Source organism: Rhinolophus sinicus, chromosome 2 (genome assembly GCF_057876585.1).
Source record: "Rhinolophus sinicus isolate RSI-liver-muscle chromosome 2, RSI-T2T, whole genome shotgun sequence".
Lineage (NCBI taxonomy): Eukaryota > Metazoa > Chordata > Mammalia > Chiroptera > Rhinolophidae > Rhinolophus > Rhinolophus sinicus.
Window position 1 is genome coordinate 180,602,944 of NC_142502.1, and position 12,154 is coordinate 180,615,097.

The window sequence follows — 12,154 nt, forward strand, 5'->3', positions numbered from 1 at the left end:
TCCTAGCCATATCCAGATTCAGGAGACCCTCTCAGGACAAGGATACACCCAGAGGAAGGAATGTGGGCCAGAAAAGTGTTGCTTCCAGGAGGGAAGAGATAAAAATCCACAGAAAGGGGAGGCTTAAGAGAAACTGGAGGTGGGGAAACGTAAGAGTCACAGCTGACTCTTGAGATTTCCGAGTTGGTAATAATAGGACGGTGGTGTCATTGACAAGATGGGAAAGTGAGGCCCTGAGCTGTGTTTGGGGTCTGACAAGTTTGCGGTCTTAGTGCAACACACAGGAGGAAACGTGCAGTGTGGTGCCGGGCACTTAGAACTGGACGAGAGGAGAAAGCTGGAGGCTGGAAGGGAAGCATCACCATGGGGATGGGTGGTGAGACCATGGGGACAAGTTCTAGGGGAAAGACTTTGCCAAACAAAGGGGGTGGGGACATGTGCGACCATTTAAGTAAGAGAAGAAGGAAAGGGGGAGAAACAGTACAATATCTAGTCATTCACCACCGTCCACCCATCTGCCTGGAATCGGTCAGTGTTGCACTTCAGAAGCTGCAGTGTTGAGACACAGATGGGAGAGGCAGCGGAGCTTAACTGATTGCATTGTCATAACGGTTCCCTGTGTCACTATGTTCAATGCTGAATGGGGGCGGCAGCGTGGTGCAATGCTTGAGATCCCTGACTTGAAACCTAAAGGGTGGGATTGAGATCCTGGTTGCACCTGAGTAGTTAGCTACTGGCAGGATCTCAAAGCAAGTCAGTGAAACCCTCTTTGGTTTCTCAGATGTAAAGTAGGGATAGCTCCTACCTCGAAGGATTCTCCCAGGGATGATTGATGTCTACATAAGTCCTGAGATCTGTGCCTGACACAGCGTAAGTGTTATGAAGATAGTTAAAAATACAAATATTCATAGACACACACGCCCCGATGGAAAGAAATGTTTGAAACGATGTGGGAGCCGTTGTGCTACTTAATGAACAGTTTTGGTAAAAAAGAATAGCATTGTTGGCTACCTGACTGATGGTCCAATCAGAAGGTTTGAACAGCCAGGGACTCTGGGAATTATGACACGTGCAGGCTGAGTGACAGTCATATGAGGAGAGGTCCACATAGTGCAAAGATGCAAATTAACTCAAGTGTACAGGCTTGAGAACTGGCAGCCCTCAGGCTGAGGCACATACCAAGTCAAACCAGATTTATTGCATGAACCAAACCCTGGAGACTGAGGTGGAGATGAAATTACTCACACAGGACAATGGAGACCCAGTAGCACCGTGACTTAGTGACGCCATAAAAGAAGGGAGCAGAAAACGGGGATTTTAAAGATCATCCCACGCTCGCTGTGTTCCTGCTTCCAGCTGCCCTGGAGGACTCAGTTACTTCTGCTTTTCCATCCAGGGAAACGCTGAGAACATGTCACAAAATTCAAGAACATTTATGTTGGAGGGAGTGTGTGGAAATGCAGCACCTAATGAAGGCGAGATTGATGTGCAATGTCAGTAAATCTTTCTGAGCACTTCTCCGTAGGCTTTTAACACACACACACACACACACACACACACACACACACACACACTATTGTTTTCTTTCTTTGTAATCCGTGCAACTGGTTCCCCATTGCCTGTAAGGTCACGTCTCTTCTTACTGTGCCATTCGAGACTCGCTTTTGCTTTCTGATCCCCATGAGTCTCTCATTTCTGCCCTGCAGCTAAAGTGACTGCTTCTCGCGTCTCGAGCATGTCACAAAGGCGTGTCACTTGTTGTCTTTAATAATTTGTTCATTTAGTAAATCTTAGGCAAGTCAATTAGTCTCTCAGTCTCAGTTTCCTTTTTGATCAAACACATATAACAGATTGCCAGGCTTTGTAAGGAAAAATGCTTTCCATATAGATAAATCTCTCATATATTACCAAGTACACTGTAGGAACACTGGAATAAGTAGGAGCAGTTCTTTTATTACTACTATTATTATCATTATTTTTTCTGTTAGCAAAACTGTTATTTACTGGAGTCTTCGCTTATTATAAAGATTAGAAAAACATAGAGAAGAAAATTAAAATGCCCCGAATCCTATCTTCCTGAAACATTCTGTTCATTTCCTCAATCACGTATATAAAAAGCCAATGCACACATTTACGAGTTCATGCTATATATCACTTTGTTGTCTGATTTCTCCACACAGCGTTCTATCAGAAATATTCTCCCACGTCATTAAACATTTCTTAAAATTAAGATTTTTAGCCGTACATTATTCAGCTTCATAGATTTATTGACTTGATCCATCTCCAATTCCTGACTCTGTAGGCTCTTTTGAAAATTTTCTGTTATAAAGCCGTGATGTTCCTATTGTTAGGGGAAAAAGAAATCTGAACTTTGATTATTTCCTTAGAATGTTAGAGAAATTGAATTAGTGTGTTAACACATATGACCATTTGAAGGGTTTTGACACAGACTGGAAGCATTGCTTTCAGAGACATGAGACTGATTTTATACCCACATCCTCCCCTGTCAGGGTTTATCGTTTCTTTCTCACCCGCTCTCCTCCAGCCCGGTCAGCGAGAGAACATCCGTCTGCCCTGGGAAACACCAACAGTCTGTGTTCTCCAGGAAGTGGAGACTGGCCTTTCTGAATGCCTGGACATGGCATTGGTTTAAATATCCCCATGGTCTCCCCACAGACTTGCAGGTGAACCTTTATCTCCCATGACATGATGGTAGAGTCACGTCCCTTGGATCAAATGTCACATCACCTCTGTACCTCAATCTCCTCATCTGTGCAATGGGGATCATAATGGCACTTGTCATGTAGGGTTTGAGGTGAGGATTTTGACAGCTAGTTTGAATTTAGAATGATTAGAACAGCATCTTCTTGAATTCAGTTCTTCCATTGCTCGGTTGATACTTGTGGGAACTGCCACCTTAGAAAGACTTTCTAATGAGTCACAATAGCTGCAGCAAAATAAACACCACAACCAGTGGATCTAAACTCTGCCTGTAGGATGCGTGGTCCTGGAAAGGCAGGACGTTGCCAAAGGTCTATGACAGGTCCTGTTCTAAGGCTCTTTGTTCCACGAAGCAAAGCTCAGAGTCTAACATTAAACCCCATCTCCACCACCCCAGACTGCCATGTGCATTTGAGTGGCGCCTGCACTAAGGAACACTTTTTCATCTGATCTGATTACCATGGTTACACCTCCAAGAGCAGAAAATATATGGCTGCTGCTATTGTCAAATCAGGTTGACTTTTCCGTGATTTGGGACCATTGCTGCAAAGTGGTTGATGGCTGCTCTCCAGAGGAGCTGGCTGACATAGCATGGAAAGGACCAGAAACTCTTGGTGGAGAGCCATGCCTGGGACCAGGGTGCAGACAAGCTTCCTGGCACAGCGGCCAGTTCTGACTTGTGATGAGCCTTGTGATATGACAATCAGTCTGTGGCATGGACCAACACAGAGTCATTTAGCAGCATGGAGGTGTCGTCCCTCAGCCAGGGCCACAAGGCAAGCCCTTGCTGCAGGCGTGCTGCTGCCCTGAGTCTGCAAAGCTGAAAGACACATGGAGGAAATACTAAAGGGCTGGCTTTGGGGCTCAAATAGAACCCTCCAACTCAATCTCAGAACCACTAAGATACAGACGTAAGAATCAAGAGACTAAAATGTTACCTTGATTACTGAAAAAATGGTTTGGAGAGTTTGGCTTAGATGTGCCAAAAAGTGGGCTCACCAGCACTTCACACCCCCAGTTGTGTTGTCACTGCCACAGCTGGACCACCATAGGCCCATCAGCAAAGCAGATTCCCAACCTGCCCCTCTCAGACTATGCTGCCTGCGGACAGAGGCCAGAGACGAAGGGCAGAGGTGAGCGTGCCTTGTTCTTTCTTCCAAACCCACCCGGAAGTCAACTGGCTCTTCCCATGGAGTGGGAGGGGCAGCAGAATTCCTTTAGTCAGGGATCCGCGGGCTTTCCCTGTTAACGGTCAATGGACATCATAGGTTTTGAGAGCCATATAGGATCTGTCACATTTCATCTCTTTTTTTCCCCATAATCCTTTAAAAAGGTAAAACCGTTCATGCTTAGCTCACAGGCCGTCTGGCCTCTTGCTACTCAAAGTGTGGCCTCTGAACCAGCAGGGTCCCCATCTCCTGACCGGTTGTTAGAAATGCAGAGTCCCGGCCCCACTCCAGAGCTACTGAAGCAGAGTCTGCATTTTTAACGTGATCCCAAATGAAGTTTGCGAAGCACGACCCTGGAAATCCCACATGACTTGCTGGGAACAAGTGTTTGCCTCTTAACTGCAGAAAACATGGAGACCTGTAAAGGATAAGTGACGTTCCCCTTTGGCACATTCTGCAGACCATCATGTATTACAGTCTGCCTTGTAGTAGAGTATGTGTGAGTGTGGGTAAGAGTGAGTGTGTGTGTGCAGGTGTATTTGTAAGTGTGAGTGTGAGAGCGTGGGGGTATGTATGTGTGTATGTGAGTGTGCGAGTGTGTGTGTGAGTGAGTGTATGAGTGTGTGTGTGAATCTGTGAGTGAGTGTGTGTGTGTGTGTGTGTGTGTGTGTAACCAGACGGTGAACTGCAGCGCTTGCCCCCCTGAGTTCTTAGTCCTGTCCGAGCGAGCGCAGGCACACAGAGCACAGAGACACTCCCTTTTCCTTACTGGGCAAAGACACCTCCCCACCACTTACTGTGACTCTTTCCAAGCCTAAGCTTCCTCCTTTGTAAAATGGGGCCCTAAGTCCCTGCCATGGCTGTTGAGCGCATTCAGCTATGTACAGAACGGTTCCTCCCAGCGCCTGGTATATAACCGGCTCTTCACCAGCTGCAGCCATTGCAAGGGTGATGGGTCTGGTGTGCAGGGAGAGTCCTGAGAAGTTTGTGGCATCACACTTGGCAGAGGACTCCCACTGCAGGGACTGAGAGCAGCAGGGGCTCTGAGAGGCCCACAAGCAAACCCTGGCGTCATGGGTCAGCACCCCTCTCCCCTGGCACAGCGGATGTCTGCAAAGCGGTGCTCTCAAGTCCTTCCCCACCGAGTCGGAGTTTCAGGGACATCGATATCCGAGTGCCAGCATGGCTCTGTCACGCTATGGTACCAGGGTCACGGATAATTCCTCACATGACAATAAGAACACCAAGGATGTGAGGTGCTCTGCACTTGTGTTTGCTAGTGGTGACTTGTGGGGTACGCGCGCCATCTCCTGGACACAGTTAGAAACACGTTCAAGATGGGTGGGGGGGGAGGGGAGAGAGAGAGAGAGAGAGAGAGACAGAGAGAGAGAGAGACAGAGACAGAGAGAGAGACAGAGAGAGAGAGAGAGAGAGAGAGAGAGAGAGAGAGAGAGAGAGAGACTACCCCGATATTTCTTTTTGTTAAGTTGTATCCATTATAGCTTCAGTGCTATATCCTGTACTTCGTATAAAATGCAGCCATTCATTCAATCACTCCTTCAAATATATATTGAGTATATTGAATATATTGCTGTTATAATATATGCCGGATACTGTTCCGGGTATTTGGGATATTCCCATGAATGAAAATGACAAAAATACTTTCTCTCATGGAATCAGATGATAATCAAGAAACTTAATAAGAAAAGGATACAAAATGTTGGAAGTTAGGAAGTGCTATGAACAAAGTGTGTAAGGGGGATTGGGGGTGAGGGGGTAACGGGGGCAGGTTGAGAAGACGATATTTAAACAAGACTTGAAGAAGGTGAGGGCTTGGGTGTTGACGTCTGGGCTTCAGGCACTCGGGTCAGAGGGAACAGGCAGTGCCAAGGGCCTGAGGCAGGAGTACTCGGGCATAATTGTGGAGCAGAAGAGGCCTCTGTGGCTATGGGGGAGTAAGCCATGTACAGTGGGAGGAGAGGAAATCAGAGAGGAAACTCAAGGCAGATAGCATTGCACTTCAAGGATCTGGGCTTTAAATCAATGGAATGGGAACGCATTGACAGAGTCTGACAGAGGTGTGGCTTAATGTGACTCACATGTTCAAAGTAGCATTCTGGCTGCTGAGAGGAGACTGGTGCTGTGGGAGAGGGGGCGAGGACAGAAGCAGGGCCTCCTAAGGGGCCATTGCATTTTTCAGGTGAGGATTTAGAGTGGCACAGAGCAGGGCGATTGCTGTGGTGATGTACACCTTTTCTTTAAACTAACAGATGAGATAAAAGTAGGCAACTAGAAGCTCTAATAGTTTCTTTCCACACGCCAGTGGACCATGAGAGCGTGCCACATTGGAGATCACAGCTTAAGTTCTGAAGACCAGAAAGCTGCAGAAGGACTTTACAAATACGTACTAAGTGTTATACAAGAGAAGGCTTTTGTGGAAAGCCATGTCTTTAATACCGATGAGACTGGCTTATTTCCCAATGTTGGCAAACAAGCCTGTGTAACAGAAACGGCATTTGAGGTGATGAAAATATCGTGACCTGAGGCTCCCAGGAACCTAGCCTTGAATTTCCCCCTTGGATCAAGAATTCAGCATTTACTAATTCAGTGTCCTTATAGAACATAACTATGCTGGGAATAACAAGAAACGGCTGTATGTTTTCTGAATGCACACATGACTGTGTTCATCCAGTTTCGGATGCTGTAGTATATTGATTGGGGAATGGCCCCAAATTTCCCTTCACTTGCACTGACTTTGCAGGTCTTTCTTCTAGAGGCAGAGTGTACTTCCCCACCCCTTAAACCTGCACTGACTTCTGTCTTGTTCTGGTCAATAGAATGTTGAAAAGTGATACTGTGTCACTTCTGGGCCTCAGGACACCTCACAGCTGTAGCTTCTTCTTCTCCGTCTCCTCCCCGTCTTCCTCACCCTCCCGCTCCCCTGCCCCGCATCCTTCTTCATTTCCACACCCCCTGAGATCATCCTGAGAACATGTCAGTGGACCAAAGGCAGTTGTTTGAGCCAAGGTCATCCTAGATTAGCCCGCCATCCACTGAGCGAGCCTTTGGTTCACATCAGAAGAAGGGCCCAGACACGTCACCAAGGTCAGCAGAACCAAACCATCTCACTCGTCTGTGGATTTGTGAGTGATAATAAGTGGGTGTTGTTTTAAGACCTTGGCCGTTGAGGTGGTTTGTTACACAGCGTTGTTGTGACGGTAGATTCCTGATATACGTGCTCAGAAACTCTGTTGGATTTCCTTGGTATTTTCTCTCAGAAGTAACTTAAGGTAACAACTGAGACTAGAGAAAGAGACTTGAGAGACAAAAGTCCGCTTTAGTTCCCAATTATTCTATGTGAACCAAGTTTCTGTACATGTTGGTTCTGTGCCTTCTGGAGCCATCTGCCATGCTCAGGCCTGGACTGTGGCTAAGACCCCAGGGAACCGGCCACACACCCGAGGTGGGTCACGGGGGTCTCAACCTACTGAAGGAACATAAATTAGCTTCTGTGTCCTGAGCAGTCAACAGTCATGCACATAGTCCCATAGTGAGCTTCTCATTTAGGTCAACAACACAGGTATCTTGAACAGTGTATACCTGCTCAACAATTCATATGTGTGCAACCTTGGGACACTTTCATCAATGACAGCAGTAAGCCAAAGGGGTCCCATTCTGTTACATGCACATCTGCCACAATTTTGATATTGAGGAATTATTCATGCTTGTTTCCTTTCTGCCAGAAATCCTGCAAATGCCCCAGTTTCATGATGTAATTTTAGTGAAATTGGACTTGAACATTTCAAAATTGTGGAATTATAGTCAGCTTCAATAAAGATCACTGATTGATTCAAGCCACCAACAGGACACCTGGTGGGGTCAGATACACATCAGAGGTGGCCTCGTAGGGCCTACGTATAATAGCTAATTAGATTCCCAGACTTTTGAAAAATTAAATTCTCTGTTTGGTTAGGGTCAGACAGTTTACTTTCAGTCCTTCACTGAATGTTTAATGTCCAGTTTCAAATTAATGTCATTGGAAGACTTAGAATATTATAAAACTAAATATAATATGAGCTCAAATGCTTTAAGTACATTTCCAGCCTTGGTAACAAGGCAAAATGACGACTGCGTCACTTTTTAATGTCATCTTCGACCATTTTGTAACAAGCCTTCCTGAGAGTCACCTTCCTTTCTCAGGAATCATAACTTCCTTTGACTCATTCACTGTTCGCAACCGACTAGGGCTCAGACATCCTGTTTACCCAATTTGCTTGGAACTCAGAACAGAGCGGGTATACCTACTCATTGTACCGATGGGACCAACCTCCATCTTGTTTGAGAAACGGTCAGTTATTTAGTAACCAAGGAGTAAACATACCAGAGAGAGAAAAGGAGGAATGGGAAGAGAAAAGCTGGGAAAAGAAAAGGAGAACGTTATTCCTGCTCATAGGAAACCCTGGCACCAACTTTCTGGCAGAGGCTCATCCCCCTTTTCGCAGGCAGACAATGGCGGGAATGGAGGCAGCGGGGAGACGCAGAGGAAGAAATCAGAGAAGTCCTTGGAGCCAAGTCACGTAGGGTCTTGTCGGGTTTTGCCTTCGGTCCTGGGTGGAAGAGAGACTGCAGGAGGCAGGGCTGGCGGCAGGGAGACCTGTTGGAAGGCTGAGGCTATGTCAACCATCCAGGTGGGAGATGACGGTGGCGGGACCAGAGGGACAACACTGGAGGTAGTGAGAATTGGCAGCCCTGTGTTGTATTGTGAAGGCGGAAACACCAGCCCATAGAATTTACAGCCAAGAGCTATGTGGGCATGTGCTTCAGAAGACAAGGGGTTGTACTCCTGGAGTTTCAAGTTCACTTTACGATCAAGATCACAACTCTTCTAAGAAAATAGCTGGGTGTCGTGGGCACAGATGTGCCGTAAGGACCATGTAAAACTCTGCTCACTCTGCGCTTAGTTTATTATGTTTGTTTTATTTTCACTTAAAAATTAAATTTGGGACTCTTATTTCAATGACTCTTTTGTCCCTAGTCCCCTGGTATAATCTTCTTCGCTTTCTCAATAAGGCTTCAGATCTCTCTTTGGAGCTATAATAAGAACAGTAACGACAACCGCTAACGTAATTGTGGATGAGGCGTGCTTCCAAGTAGTCCCCGTAACTACTGACACCCCCATCTCAGGATGAGGAAATGGGATGCAGGAAGTTAACTTCTGTGTAGCCATAGATCTTCTCATGCAGAACTAGGGCTCGAAACTCTGGGCCACCATGCTCTGCTACCTCCCAACCAGACCTGCCTCGTGTTTGCATACTTACAATCTGAAAGAGGACAAATTATAAATTGAAAAAGTGTAAACAAGCTCTAATTTGAGCATGAGAGGGGAGACCTTGACAGTCAAAAGTACAATGTGAATTTCAGTTTTCAAACTGTTTCTGAACGTGACCTCCATCTAGGGGGTCAGGGCTCAAAGAAAGACATCATAATTCTGTCTTCACGGTGTTGTCACCAGGAGACCAGTGATTCAAGAGGTAGTTCAGTCTTACAACAGGAAGCTAAGTCTCATGGGAACTGGGGACACAACGCTGATGGTAAGTGTTCAGAAACCAGCATGATCAACTAGGGAAATAAATTTGCTTATGAATAAGGCCAGCTGCTCCCCACTGTGTGGCATTTGGGGGTTAAAATCAAAACAAGATAAAGAACTAGAAAGAACAACCTTGGATTTTACAGTCAAGCAGACTTGGATGTAAACCCTGGATGCAATGCCTGCTCCTCGTGTCACCTTGCAAATGACCCTCTGAGCTTACGCATAAAATGCAGGTAATCCCTGCCTTCTAGGTTTGTCGTGAGGTGTGCACGAAAGTCTATTGTCAACTCCACTTCCTCTTATTCTCCCATGTTGGCTAAAGGGATAATCAAAGCAGCAAATCCTCTTTTTTTTCATTCATACTTCAACCATCCTAGCCCTCCAACCTTACTACCTTGAGCCTTTCACTGAACCCCCTCCCTCCACGTTCTCCCCGTTCCATAAGCAATGCACAGCCCTACGAGACGCTGGCCCCACCTGCTAAGTGGCAGGCTGGAGAAAACACCCAGGAATGACATCTTCTGTTTATAGAGTGGGAACTTTGTGCCCCCCATTGTTATATTTTACACATATTATATAATCATAACAACTCCGTGCAATGTGTACTATTATCCCCATTTGGCAGACAAGGAAACTGAGGCACAGAGACATTGAATAAATCTCCTAAAGTCACACTGCTGCTAAGTGGCTCATAGGCCGTCTGCTCCACATCAGGACTCTACCCCTGTCTCCCTACATATGGAATTAACTTTCTAGTAAAGTCGAAAGACACACAAAGCATTCATTCTAAAACCAGTGGGCACAATGACAGCAACTTGAAGCTGTTAACACTAGGGCCCAGAGGAGAGATGCCTGCTCCACTTGGTGGGTGAGGAAAGACTTTCTGGAGGCCATGAGGAGGTGTTAAGGGAAGAGTCTTCATGCATCAATGCACATGAGAATCCCTGAGGGATAAATAAGACTGTGGCACTTTCTTGCTCAAACCTTCTAATAACTTCCCATTGCAAGCAGCACACAAACCACTCCCCCCTAATCCCGCCTCCTCATACTTCCCTGATCTCACCATCCTCTGCTCTTCCCCTGGTCCCCTGGTCTACACCCTCTGGCCTTCTCTGTGCCCTGGACCTGCCAATCTTATCCCAGACCCAGGGCCTTTGCATGCATTTGTCCCCATGCTTGGAATTCTCTTCCCTCTTTCCCAGCCTCCTTTGCAGCTCAGCCACCTTCAGAACCCCTTCCCTGATAATTCTAGCTAAAGTTGTCCCCTCTCAAAATCATTCTTTATTGCATTTATCTTCTTCAAAGCACTTACTAGTACGTGAAATTATCTACCCATTATCTATCTATCTATCTATCTGTCATCTATTCATCCATCCATCCATCCATCCATTCATCCATCCATCCATCCATCCATCCATCCTTTCATCTGTCTATCCACCTATCCACATCACTTGTCTCCCCTCACTGGAATGGAACCCCCTGAGTGTAGAACTTTGTCCTGTGAACACTATATCCCAGTGTCTAGGCCAAGTCCTCTGTAAATATTGAATGAATGACTGGCTGCCTGTGAGATTTCCAACTGCTCAGGGAAGACTTCCTGGAGGAAGGAGGACTCAAGTTGGACTCAATTGATAGACATTTAGAAAAAAGGAAGGAAATTCATACGGAAGTGAAGATTGGCCCTCCTTTGCCTCTAAAATAGCAATTCAAATGTTTAAAAAATCAAATATCACAACAAGCTGTTCTAAAGTACTAGAATGGATGAGTGTCAGACAAGAAGGACGGAAACCTGGGTTCTTATCTTACCTCTTCAATTAATTTATCGTAAGACTTCCCCTCCCTGGACCTCAGTTTGCCCATCTGAGAAGTGGGTGGGTGGGACTGGATTGGCCTCTGAACCAACCTTCAGCTCTCCGATTCCAGAAGGATAAGCGTTCAGCATTCTTGCCCAGTTACTGCCCATAAGAGGAGCTGGGCTGCTTCTTCTAGCCGTGGCCACACACACTCAGCCTTGCCACCATTGAGCAGACGTTTCAGGGATAGCAGAGCCTATTCTGAGCCTCAACCAGGACCTCAGAGACCCTGCTGCTACACAGCAGAGACCCTGTTGTCACACAGCCGGTGTGTGGGGTGGCAGGCCTGGTATTTTGCTTTCCCCAGACTGAGAACATTAACTACTGTGGCCACCAGGTGGCGCCACTCTCCAAGGCACTGTGCTTTTCAGTTAGAAGGTTGTTTGGAACGTCCTTGGAGCTGGATGAAGCGCAGCGTGGTGTTTGTAAATATGTTTTAGTACTGGTGCTGGCTCCCATGGGATGAGAAGGCACTGACACAAGCAGATACAGGCGAAAAGTGAAACGTGGGAAAGAGGCTGTGTAGAGCAGCCTCCCCTGGGAGAGCCTCTGCAGCCAGTGTTTGTGTGTGTGTGGGGGGGGGGGGGGGGAATCTGGGCCTGGGGTCTCCCTCAGTGCTCACTCTGGCTCAGTGGTCCCCATATCTCCATCTATGGCCCCCCCACCCCCACCATTACCCTGTGCGGCCTCCTCCCACAGCCCTGAACTCAAGGCCACGAGGATGTTGCAATCCTCATTTTTGGAGAGAACACAAGACAGTTGTTTCTCTGACCCAGGGGCTTTGGCCTGCGGGCCCTGCAGCTGTCTCTACATGAGGCAAA